Below are 13838 nucleotides of genomic sequence, written 5' to 3' on the forward strand. Positions count from 1 at the left end.
AACCTCCGGCTATTTGGATTGAAGCCTACGCAGCTTACAACAACTGACCAGTTCTCCAATAGTTGTGGCTCTGTCCCGCACCTACACTCTAACTGCTTATTGGGTAGCCTCTTGTAAGGAAATCAGCAGTCAGAATGTAGATGACTCCAGTACTTTCTTGCTGCCTCAATGGAAAGCAGCTCTGTGACTTCACAGGAGCAGCAATTGGCTATGGGTTTCATTTCTGGCAGATAAGTATCCATAGGAAACCCTTACTTGCAAAAATATTGCCTTTTTAAGTGAATAAATAAATATGTATATATATTTTATTTTTGGAAGAATACTGGCAATTTTATTAATATCAGAAATGTCTTGTCAGAAATTGTTATTTTTAGAACCAGCCTTATTATTGAATGCAGGAGCTGTTTTTATGAAAAGAAAATGTACTACTTCTGAAACATTTGAATTAGAGTGCAAGGATTGAAAGATTGGGAAGCATTTTTTTATGTAACTAAAACTGTTTTGAGTTTTTTGTTGCTTGCGTACACATTGTAACAACATACTTTTTTATTTTACTACTTGAGACATTTTGCTTCAAGGTGTTATATTTAAGCATTGGAAACTGCATTTCAGGAATATAAACTTATTTTATGTTTGGGGTTTTGCACACTTCTTGATAACTTACCTTCATTTTTTCTTTTCGCTAAGTGCACTTTCTGTGAAATGGACTTAGAATTCTGACAGGGTTTTTGTGTACTGCTTGTAGTTTTACTTCTGAATTTTGAGGGACTGTGTGACACTTGTGTGTGTCCTGCTTGTGAACACATGCCTACCAACTTACCTTGCAACAAACTCTTCCCAGTAGCAATTACCATTAACCAGGCTTCTTAGCATGGGTTCTTACACCAGCCCTGCTGTTTCTTCTCCTGCTGTACCCAAAAAAGAAAACACAGAACAGGAGTCCTTTCCTTGCCTACTTAATGGACTTGGTCAGTGCCTCAGCTGCTGGTGGATGTCTCTGCAGTGGTCATTTGTTGTTCCACAGGCCATTCACTGTTTTTTCCAGATTGTTTTGTGTAGTCCCTTCCTCCACCACGGACTAGGGTATAGCCATGTCCTCTGTGGCTGTTCCAGTGTCCAATCCTGGCATGGGAGAATCATCTTCTTTAGGTCTGGGAGCTTCTTCGGAAGGTTCATCTTGGTGGAGCTGTAAAGGAGACCTCTTGCCTGGGATGAAGTGTCATCTCTCAGGCAGTCTCCTTCCAGGAATGTCCCTAGAAAAAAGGGCATTGCTCATTCAAATATATTTTCTCTGCCCATAAGCATGATTTTCTTAGCTTAGTCAAGAATGTATTGCAGCTTTCTATCCCAAAGAGCAGAAATCTATACCAGATGACTAACTAGGTCAGTATATTCCTTAGGAAAAAATGTTGGATTCTGACATAGACAGAGACAGGGCTTTTTCTTTGTCTGATTCTGAAGCCCAAGACTCTTATTCAGAGGAAAGTTTATCCTCCCCTAACTCTATTAGAAGAGTTTTAATTTTTTATTACTAGTTCCAGGATGAGTGATGTATTTTTTGTGGGAACAAGTGGATGTTCCCCTAAACTAAAGAGATATCATGATATGCTTAAACTGGATTTACCTCATGCTACACCCATTCCTCTTATTACGCCAGCCTTGTAAGATGTAATTGCTGCATGCAATTACCCTGACCCTCACTCTTAATTCCTCAAAAAGACAGGATAGGACACTCATTAATACCAACCCTTCCCCCGAGGACAAGAAAGTAAGGTGTTGAAGAATTTCATAAAATAATTTCTTTCTTCTAGTTTAGCCTGTCAGGTGTTGGCAGCTTGTGGGATTGTGCTGCCATGCTTCTTTCAGAAGGAAGGGCCTGTCTGAATCCACAATTTATAACCAGTCTCAGGTGTCTAAACATGGTTTGAGGAGTGTGCATGAAGTATGATTATGCAGATACTGTGTCTAAGGCTACTACTACTACTACTACTGCTACTACTGTTTTGGAAGCAGTAGTAGTATATACTTAAAACGTTTTCTGATGAGGTAAAGTCTGAGATTTTAAACTCTTCTTTAGACAAGAGGTTTTGTTTAGTCCTGCTGCTACTCTTGTTCTCCAACAGTTTGATGACAGAGGGAAATTGATTCACCAAGTTACTGAGATTTTTCAAGCCCCAAATTCTAAATCTTACAAATGTTCTGCTTTATATATATATATATATATCAGACCTTGCTATATTCTGGCAAACAGGGAGCAAAAAAAAAAATGTCAGGAGGGGAACAGTAAAAAAGCAGGGATCCTTTCAGAAAAAGTGACAGACTGCACCTTTAGAATGACTCTGCTAGCATTCCTCCTCCCTCTCCCCTCATGTCCCTACATCTCCAAGTCTGTCCCATAGACTGGCTCTCAGTCTTTCCTTTTGGCAACAGATTGTTTCCGACTGTTGGGTATTTAATACTGGTTCAAGGGAGTTGCAGTAGATAATAGATACACATGCATCCTTCCCTGTAATGTGGGAAAGCAAGGCAAATGGAGTCGTATCTTTTATGGTTGTAATAGCTTAACAGATATCCATTTATGCAGGGATGTTTCTGTATGCATTTCCATCCTTTACACTGACATCCAGGGTCATTCTGAGGATTCAGAAGGACTTTCCTAAAAAATATATGGTAACATCCTTCTGGCCCAGACCACACTGGTTCTCACGTCTTATGAAATTGACCAGGGGCATTTATCATAAGCTGTCTCACAATCTGGATCTACTCACACAAGATAGTTTGATACACCCCAGTCTCAAACAACTACAACTGACTGCCCAGATGATTCAGTTCTAAGACCTTTTAGGCACCTTTTTCATAAGGATATGCAGCAGGTACTAAAGGAGGCAAAAAAGCCCTTCTCCTAGGAAATCTTAAGTTAACCATAACCTTATAACATCCCGGGATATTTAGTAAATAGCACGAAATATGTCCTGTCTGGTCCACTTGAATCACTTTTCAGCTGGAACCTACAGTCAGGTTTTGTGGCCAAGGAGTAGAAGATGGCTATAGTCATTCCCTTGCACAAAAGATGTTCAATCACTGATCCGAGTAACTACAAGGACCATAAATCATACTAGCCTCATGTGTAAGGCCATGGAAAGAATCATCATGGATGACAAATGAGGACATAGGTAACCTGTAAATGTTGGAAACATCACAGTTTGGCTTTGTTAAAGGAAAATCATGCCTGTTAATCTGGTGGATTTTTTGAAAATGTCACCAAAGCATTGGATGAAGGTAAGACTGCACACAACTTACCTCAACCCGGTCATTGCTTTTGATAAGGTTCGCCACTCAGGCATTATAGACAAGCTCACTAGTTTAGGTATAAACCCTTTTATCTCCCAGTGGATAGCCAACTGGATCACTGATAGGACTCAGGATGTCAAAATAGGTGAGGCCACTTCCACCAAGAGGCCAGTGACTAGTGGAGTCCCCCGGGGCTCCTTACTGGTCCTACTCCTTTTTGGCATCTGTTTTTCTGAAATAGAAGCAAATGCTGAAGGTTTATGGCTGACTAAGTTTGCAGATGATTGCAAGCTGGGGGGTTGTCAACTCCCCTGCAGACACTTGCATTCTTCAAGAAGGTCTGTCTCTGGCTAACAAATAGTGCCAAAGCCATAGTCTTAAACTCAGTACTACGAAATGAATAATTGTACCATTTGGGAAATCGACCATCTCAGCTAAGTACCATGTTGATAATATGCCTTAAGAGTCGACCCAGTGGTCAGATTTCTGAGGACACCGGTGCTAGCCAAAGTTACTGTCGGTTCCAACCCTGAGAGTTTCAGAACCGACCAAGCCTTCCCTGTCAACATCAATTCCTCCTCAGATCCGACTTGGGACTTCAGAACTGGAATGCATGGAACTGATGGTAGTGGAACCATCGGAGCTGAGACTGCTTCAGGATCTTCGGCCCCGACCACCGCTCTGACTTCGTCAGTGCTGTCGGAGCTCAGGGAGTCTGGGAGCCAAAGCTCTCTGGTCGGGTCCGGGGAGGACAGTCGGATTGGACCTTTGTCAGATCCAAACTTGCCTCTTGGGGCTTCGGCTCTGGTGAGCTCGGCTCCAACATCGGCCTCAGAGCCAACCCCCTTGGTGCTGAGGATGCCTTCTAGTTTTTCAGAACCGGACGCTTCCTCGGATCATGGGCAGGGGTCCTTCAAGGTGATGAGTAGAGCACTGTCACCATGGGCAGCTCAACTCTCAGAACCAGGCATTCCTCCCCCAAAGGCACCGGTGTCCGTCTCGGCACAACTGCATCCACACAAACGTGGAGACCCACGGCCATAGGACTCCCCAATGGGTGAACCCCTCTCTTCCAAAACCTCTCCAGAATGCCACTCTGAAGATTTCCTTCACAAGAGATTATGTAAGAGAAAGCATTTGGACTCCTCAGAGGAGTCAGTCACTTCTGACACAGACCTCGATCAGTCAGAAGGGTCCCCATGGTCAGCCTCTGAGGATGTTTCTTTTGCAGACATCCTAGAAGTACTTAAGCAGAAAGTGGCTGGAAGCCCATTAGCCCTTCTGAGGAGGAGTCTGTCTATCTGAAGGATTTTGGGTCTCACCCTTCTGCCACTTGGTTGTCTCTGCCTTTTGATGAACTCATGGATCTAGTTTGTCGAAAGGCATGTGAGTCTCCAGATTCAGTGGAGCCTGTTCCCTGAAGGCCAAATTAATTCATTACATCCCCCGAGGATAAAACCTTTCTTAAAAAAGGTGTCCCTGTAGATGCTAAGGTGGTGGCAGCAGTGGCCACCAGTAAGGAACTGTCAGAGAAGTCTTCTTCTGTCCATCCTCCGAACAGAGAGTCTCGTATGATGGACAGATATGGAAAGCACATGTTCTCTTCAGAGACCTTTGCACTCAGGTCCCTGAATTACCTTACCCATTTTACTAGATTACAGAGAGATCTCCTGAAGGAGATGGCAGACACTCTCCAGGGTTTAGTAGCTGTGGGGGTATCAGACAAAGTTTCTTCCCAGCTCTCCACCCTGAAGTCAGTTGTAAACTTCTCCATGAGACTCATTTCCTATGCGGCTGATGGAGCAAGTAGGGCAGCGGGTTCAGGAATTTTCCTAAGGAGACATTCCTGTATGCACTTGTGTAACTTTGCAGAGCCCTTTAAGTTTTCTTTTGTTAACGCCCCTTTTGATGGCTCGTCTTTGTTCGGGACTAAAGTCAAAGACACACTAACCAGGTGTGAACAGAAAGGAAAACTCTCTCTGCCATGGGAGTCCATTTTTCCTACCTACTAGGCCTTACACCAAAGGCTAAAAGAGATAAAAATGTGGTATCAAAAATCCCAGAGAATTTTTCAAGACACAAGTGGTGATCCTTCCCCCAGGGGCAGAGGGGGAAGCAATAATGGAAGATGTTGGCCATGCAGCAGAGGGGGTCCGCAAAACCAGGGCAACGGGGAATCCTTCCTTGGCAAGCCTTTTCAATGCTCCTGAAAGGAGACCCGCCTGTCCATCTCTGGAGGCAGTCAGGGGTTGCTTATCTTTGTACCCAGAAGCCTGGCTAAAAATCACAAAAGACAAATGGGTACAAAGCATCGTATCCAGAGATTACTCCATACCCTTTTCCTTTCCCACCCCACACATCAGAAACATTCCGGATGTTCCACCCAGTCGCAGGAAACAAGCAATACTAGAAGTACATAGGTTGCTAGAAAAGGTCATCCAAATAGTCCCTGCAGACCAGATAGGATCCGTAACTTATTTAGTTCCAAAAAAAAACCAGGGGACTGGAGGACCCATCTTTGATCTCAGCAAGCTGAACAAGGCAGTAAAGAAATCAAAGTTCCAGATGGTAACACTGCAGTCGATTCTCCCCTTTCTGGGAAAAGATGATTGACTGTGCTATGTAAATCTCCAGGATGCGTACTACCACATAAAAATGGACAGGTGATCCAGGAGTCATTTGCGCTTTTGGCTGGGAGCCAGTCACTACCAGTTTTGAGCTCTGCCCTTTGATCTCACTACAACCCCCAGAGTGTTCACCAAATGTATGGCAGTAGTTATGGCTCACCTGAGACGTTTAGGATTCAGAGTGTTTCCATGCCTAAATGATTGGCTCCTAACAGCCACCACCGAACATCTACTAATAAAAGCAAGAGACACCACATTGAAACTCTGTCCCCACTTAGGGATCACAATAAACTACAAAATATCTGCCTTATTGCCATCTCAGCGTATCGTCTTTATAGGAGCAGATCTAGACACCATAAAAATGATGGTAAAGCTTCCCCCAGAAAGAGTTCGTGTCCTTCGACATTAGGTTTTAATCCTTCTATTCAAGAAGAAGGTTCAAGCAAGAACAGTCCTAAAACTGCTAGGTACCATGGCAGCAGCAATAAATGTAATTACATTAGCGCGGCTACATATGAGAGTTCTTCAGTGGCTGCTATTCACTCAGCAGGAACTACCCATGTCCCACCAAATTATAATTATGGAATCTTGCAGGAAAGACCTTCGTTGGTGGCTTCACTCCACTCAAGTGACTTTAGGTCGATACTTTGTTCTTCCTCAGCCTACAGCCACAGTGACAATGGACGCTTCCCAGATTTGGGGGGGGGGGGCATTATTAGGGAAAGACAGTCCAAGGCACTTGGCAGGATCATAAAGCCCACTTGCATATCAATGTCCTAGAAATGAGAGTGGTGCTTTTAGTTTTGCAGGCATTCTAAGGTTCTCTTCCACTAGGAACTATTGCAATACAAACAGACAATATGTCAGTCATGTGGTATATAAACAAACAAGGGGGAACCCGATCTTACCCCCCTCTGCCGGGAGGCCCTGAGAGTATGGCAGTGGGCGACTTCCTCCCAACGCTTTCTGGTGGCAATGTACATCCCGGGGAAATCCAACATGATAGCAGATTAACTTAGCAGGGTAATTCTGATGCCTCATGGGTGGTCCCTAAAACAAGACATAGCGGAAATGATTTTCCAAAAATGGGGCCAGCCTTGCTGCAACCTTTTTACCACGTCCATGAATGCCAAATGCAGCAGCTACTTTGCCCTAATCCCCCCTCCGGGGGAGCCCCCAAGGGATGCACTTGTACACAATTGGCCCTCGGGTCTCCTCTATGCCTTCTCTCCCTTCCGACTGATACCCAAAGTTCTTCAGAAAGCCAGTGTATTGGCAAGGATCTTAATACTTCTTGCCCCTTACTGGCCTCATCAAATCTGGTTCCCCATCCTGTGGCCTCATCTTCAGGACTGTTGGATTCTGGACCCATTTCCGGACCTTCTGACCCATCCGTTGGGAATGCTCCATCCATCTCTTCAAACCCTCAAGTTGACGGCTTGGCTGCTCTGATTCCAAACAGAGCCATGCTACCTGACCTTTCACCATCAGTGCAGCATGTCCTGATTTCTTCTCATAAAGCTTCTACGAGAAAATTATATGTCAGCAAATGGAAAAGATTTTCCTCCTGGGCCTTGGAAAATCATATTGACCCTTTCTCTGCATCTATGTCTTCCATACTGGAGTTCTTAGCAAAGCTATTTCATGATGGGGCAGCTGCAGCTACTGTTAGAGTTCAATTAGCAGCAAAGCCTTCTTGAGAGGCACCATTCTGTTATGACCGCCCATTAAACCACCTCTACCCTCATGGAAAATGAATTGTGTTTTATCCCGAATGATTCTTCCCCCTGTGACCCTACATCATCCTGTGACTTGAAGTTCTTAACCTGGAAGACTATTTTCTTAATAGCTATCACTTCAGCTAGGAGAGTTTCTGAACTACAAGTATTGTCTATCAAACCCCCCATATATGCTGTTCCACAAGGACAGAGTCTCGCATCATACAAATCCTTCCTTTCTACCAAAAGTATGTTCAGAATCAAACTTAAACCAATCCATACACTTACCAGTTTTTGGAGAATATATGTTACACAAACTAGATGCACACAGGCAACTACGTTTATACTTGCACAGAACGAAGGACTTTAGAAGGACTGACCAATTATTTGTGTCCTTCTCAGACTGCAAAAAAGGTGCTCCAGTTACTAAGATCACTCTCTCCAAATTTTTGTCAGATTGCATTACATTCACCTACAAATCCCAAAACAAACAACTTCCCAACAAAGTAAGAGGTCATTCCACCAGAGATATTTCTACCTCTTCTGCCTTTCGGGCCAAACTGCCAGTTGATACCATTTGTGCTGCAGCAACATGGGCAAGACCTCATACCTTTATTACTCATTACAAAGTTGATTTGCCTCCAGGCACAGGGCCTCTTTTGGTTCCACTGTTCTGAAGAATATTCTCCCTTGAGCCACCCGAGAAAGATGGTGCTAGGAATGCTGTCCCAACCAGTACAGAATGAACCACTTGTATGTAGAGATCAAGTGCCAAACAGTTACCAAAACTTGAAAAGACAAATGCACTTGTATGGGCAGCCTCCAAAGATAGAGCCAAAGGGTAAGCCAAATTCTTTATTAATCCATAGTAAAAACAGTCCAAAGACAATCCTCAGTTGAATTATAATCCACACGTAAACACCTTAACTTTTTCACTGCATTTTTGTCCACATTTGAACTTCATCAGATGTATGCAAAACCCCTCCACAATCATGTCATTATATACAAAATTCAATTAAGACCAACCAATCTCCTTTTTAATAAATCAATTAAAACCATTCTGTTGTTTAAAAACTCACTACCTAAAAATTGTATTTTAAAAATACATATTAAATATAAAAATAATAAACTTAGTTTGTGCAAATCAGCATGTTATTAAAACCATGTTTAACCAAACATAAATTTAAGTATAAATATAAGTATCATGGTTTAAAACAATAATATTAAATACATACATAAAAATACTTGCATATAAATACATATAAAATCACAATTTCACAGTGGGGAAGCTCCCTCTGATGGCCATACTGCCAATTAACAACTTGGCTGCTCTGAGCTTTAATACTGGAGCTAGGGAGACTACATCATTAAGGCCAGGGGATTTTGTGGCTTCTAATATTATTTGCCAGTAAAGTTCTCTGTACTCTAACCTAGTCTCCCATTGCCCCCTCTCTGTTCTTTGGGAATTACTTCTAATACAAAAAATTGGAAAGTAGTTCCTTGACAAGTCATGTAATATCTGTATAATGCATTATTTTCATTCTTATTCCTAATGTGTGTTCATAAATTCTCATTTTTAATTTTCTCTCCGTCTTTCCAATATAAAATGAAGTGCATTCCCCACGCAGTGCTAGGTACACTACCCCACAAGTATTACAGTTGGCAAAACTCATACTTGTTATGGTCCTATTCCTACTTTCCAAATGTACAGTTACCGGGCCTAACAAAGATCACTGTGGACACTCCCCACATTTGTATGTCCTTGTCTTTTTACTTTGTGTAATGGTATGTCTATTGCTGTTTTCCAATATATTCTTAATATTAACAATCCTTCTGTAAATAAATTTTAAGGATTTGCTAAGGATACCTTCAAGTTCTGAAATTTCCTTAAATTTATTCCATTCATTCTCTATGGTATGTCTTATGACCCCTGCATCCCCTGTGTAGTCCATAATGTAAGCCTCCTCAAATTAGTAAAGCTGGGATCTGACCGCTTCCTCTCTCTATCATCCATAACTTCGGAAAGCTGAACTTCTGTCCTTAGTATTAGTGCAAACCTTGTTTTCCTAACTTCGACCTCTTCCTGCTTAATTTCATTTAGTAAATTATCAGGATAGCCTCTCTCTCTGAACATGTTAGTTAATAAAACACATTCATTTATAAAGTCTATGTCCTTGGAGGTCATTCGACTAATCCTTACAAACTGCCCTTTCACCAAACTCCTCTTCTGGTGAAAGGGATGGCCACTAGTGTAGTAGAGGTAGGAATTCAAATAAGTATCCTTCCTGTATACTTTTGATGTAAAACTACCATGATCCTTACTAATAGTTATGTCCAAGTAATTCATACAGTCGTGGTTTATACTATAAGTAAATCTTAGGAAGAAAGTTGTACCTACTAGGTATTCCAGAAATTCTAGAAAATTTTCCTCACTATCCTTCCAGAAGAGGCAACTATCATCCAGGTATCATTTGTATAAGGGCCAGCACTCAATATACTTAGTATTAAGTACATATTTTTTCTCCCATCAAGACAGGATAATATTGGCGTAGGTGGGGGGGCACATCTTGCCTCCATTGCTACACCCTTTAACTTTTGATAAACTCTCCTTCGTAAAATATGTAATTGTTTTTTTAAAACAACATCCATAAGTGTAAGACAGGTTTTAAAATCATTCACATCAAGTTTGCCGTAATCTAGCAGAGCCTCCTAGAACCATTGCATACCGTCCTCATGCGGTATGGAGGTGAAAAGGTCAATAACATCAGTAGTTATAAAAAGAATGCTTTCATCAGATAAATTCTGTTTAACGTTTCTCAGCATGTCCCATGAGTCTTTTAACACTGCATTTCCTTTATTAGGTAGGTCCTTCAATTTAGTGTCAAGGAATTTGGCCAAAGGGGCAGTAATAGAACCTTCAGAAGAGACAATGGTTCTCAAATGGGGATCCAAAGGTGCCTAATGAAATTTCGGGATCCCAAATATAGAGGGTACTCTCAGTTTGTTGTTCTGCAGATATCTAAACATTTCTATACTAATAATCCCCTCTAACAACAAGTCATTTAAAATTAATGACATTTTCTAAGTGATACCGTAGTATACTTGTTTTCATCGTTCAATATGTCCTTCATTTTAGATTCATATAAAATGCTGTCCATTATTACTGTCCCTCCCTCTTTATCTGGCCTCATTACTCTAATAGATTTGTCTTTTTTCAACTCTTCCAAAATTTACCTCTCCTCTTTTGACAAATTAGGAACCACTTTGTTCTGTCCAACCCCTTTTCTTAATTCCCTTTCCATTATCATCTCTAGGTTCTTTAACTGTGGATGTAATGGTGGGTTAAAGGTACTCTCTACAAAGTGTCTCTTGATTATTAGTAGTTTTCTTTTGCCTTTTAAACCACAATTCCAAATTCTTTTTCCTTAAAAAAAGCTTCAAATCTATAACTGTTTTATTAATGTCAGCCTTTCTTTTAGGGATGAATTTAAAACCTTTAAGAAATAACTGGAAATGGTGTTCATTAATCTGCACACTACTATAGTTGTAGATGTTGAACCCATTAAAACTATGTTTAGAATCCTGCACTATAATTCTTTCCTGCTCTTGTATCTTCACCACCAGTTCCAGTTGTTGTTCCTGGGGTTTCCCCTGCCCCTGTTGTAATTGTAGTATACCGGTTCCCTGTTTTTTATTCTCTCCGATCTTCAGAGAGGTGGATACTCTGAAGGTTCTCCCAGGTCATGTATGTTATGTCCTTCATCATACTCTTCCCCCTGTATGGAGCTATTCTGGGCATAATGCCCTGGTTCCCATTCTCTGTCCACATTTTGGTGAGTTCTAGGCTTAGGGTAAGCTGTCTGTGTCCTATACTCTTTTAGATTCCTATCCACATTTCTCATTTTTCTATTGAAAATATTTTTACATTTTGAATCAACCCTATCCAGTACTTCATAGTACTTAGCTTTTTCACTCTCCATTGTAAATATTAAATCACTCAAAATATTTTTATTAATTTGTTCTATTTCTCTAAACAAAATTTCCATCTCCCTTTCATTTTGTTTTATAATAGCTCTAACAATGTCAAAGCTACACCTATCAAAAGCTTGTATCAATTTATGATGAAATTCTGAACATTCATTTACTTTGTTGGGGTATTTGCATACACGTAAGCCCTTAGGCACTATCTTTAAGTTCAGACATTCTCTTAAATATACATAATCCAAGTCTATTGTTTTATATTTCTCCAAATAAAAATGAAATTTGTCCACATTATTAGCATAGCTATCATTTTCTTGTACATGTGTAACATCTAGCTTGCCATCAAAAGTATATTTTTTGTTAATAAAAGCTTTAAAGTCAAGTTTAGATTGCTTAGAAGTATTATTGCAGTCACCTTGTGTTGTGTTTGTTTTAGGATGAACTGGAACATTCTCGTCCCTTCCACTGTCTCTTTCTGTTGTGTTGCCAATAAAAATATTAGGAAATCCTTCATATTCCTTGTCCGCTTTGATTCTCCTAGCCTCCAAATGCTCCCCTCCTGCGAAATTTGCTTGTAAGCCGCCATTACGCCTTTCTCGGCCATTTTCATGCATTTCCTGGTTTCCCAGGAAGACTGTAAGCTAGTGCGATGATTGATTGACAAGCGGGCGTGAGCAACTCGACCATCTGTGACAGCTGGCCTGTTATCTTTCTAATCTGGCCCATTTCTTCACCCTTAGCTCTATCCTCATTTGTGGATTCGGGTAGCCCTTCCATCTCAGTTTGTAGACCAAAAAAACACTTGTATGTAGAGACCAAGTGCCAAACAGTTACCAAAACTTGAAAAGACAAATGCACTTGTATGGGCAGCCTCCAAAGATAGAGCCAAAGTGTAAGCCAAATTCTTTATTAATTCACAGTAAAAACAACCCAAAAGACAATCCTCACTTGAATTATAATCCTCACATAAACGCCTTAACTTTTTCACTGCATTTTAATCCACATTTGAACTTCATCAGATGTATGCAAAAACCCTCCACAACCATAGGTTCATACTAGGCTATCTGCCCTAGGGCATTTATAAGCCTAGCCAGAGTGTGTTTGGCTTTCGCCACCCATTTTAAATTAATTTTGCTATGCCCTTTTTCGAGGTTAGTATACTGTGCCTCTGTCTAACAGTGACACAGAAGTGATACCCGGGGTAAACCTACGATCTCCCATCCACTCATCAAGATTCCTCTTGAAGAGAGTCAGTGAGGGACTCTGCCTAACCTGGACTGGGATTTTATTCCAGAGTGAAGGGAGCCTCTGGGTTATGAATCTGTCCCTCCAGCATGTCCTATTTATTTCAGTGCTGAGGTTCAAGTCTCTCGAGCGTAGCTCGATGGGATTTGGATTTTCTGAGGTGCAGCATGTCCATTAATTCCGGGTTGGACATGGCTTTATACGTCAGGCACAGATTGCCTCTGAGCAGGTGGTATGCCACTGAGTAGAGCTGGAGTTTCTTTAACCGGGCAGCATATGGCAGCTGTTTGAGCCCTTTGATCCTCTTGGTGAGGTACTTTTGGGGTCTTTCCAGTTGCTGCAGGTGTCTGGTAAGGTACATCCCAAAAGGGACATTGTACTCAATTATGGGCCTGATGAGGGATGAGTAAAGAGGCACGATGACCTCCCCTGATCTAGATGTGAATCCCTTCATGATTAGGTGGGCTATATAAAATGTTTTTCTAACCACTTTAGCCACGTGGTTGTCAAATGAGAGATTGCTATCAACTTGGGTCCCCAAGTCCCTAATTACTTCTTCTGTACTTAATGGATTACCACCTATGTGGTAATTTGTGGGCACTTTGTTTTTGCCAAAGGGGATGACTATACACTTTTTGGCGTTTAGCTTGAGGCCATGGCTCTGGCACCAGTTGTCTGTTTCTATGAGGCCCTTTTGGAGGATGCCTGTGTCGGCTGGGGAGTCGATTATGGCGCCCAGTTTGCAGTCGTCTGTGAACTTGGTCAGCCACAGTCCTTCCGTGTTGGCCTGTACCTCCGAGAAATATATACCGAACAAGAGAGGTCCCAGGACTGAGCCTTGTGGGATGCCACTTGTAACTGGTTTGGAGTCTGACATGGCTCCAGCAATTCTAACCATGTGGGTTCTGTCCTTGAGCCAGTTTGCAACCGGTCTAGTGACATAGGGGTTTATATCTAAGCTGGTGAGCTTATCTAT

The 13838-nt window shown here is 41.6% G+C and overlaps 1 protein-coding gene across 1 annotated transcript in view; it reads left to right on the top strand.

The window, feature by feature from the left end:
* TTC26 (tetratricopeptide repeat domain 26) overlaps nt 1-13838 on the top strand; it is a 2373990-nt gene that overhangs the window by 868258 nt on the left and 1491894 nt on the right. The window lies entirely within an intron of this gene.

Source organism: Protopterus annectens, chromosome 1.part1 (genome assembly GCF_019279795.1).
Source record: "Protopterus annectens isolate FY-2018-M chromosome 1.part1, PAN1.0, whole genome shotgun sequence".
NCBI lineage: Eukaryota > Metazoa > Chordata > Ceratodontiformes > Protopteridae > Protopterus > Protopterus annectens.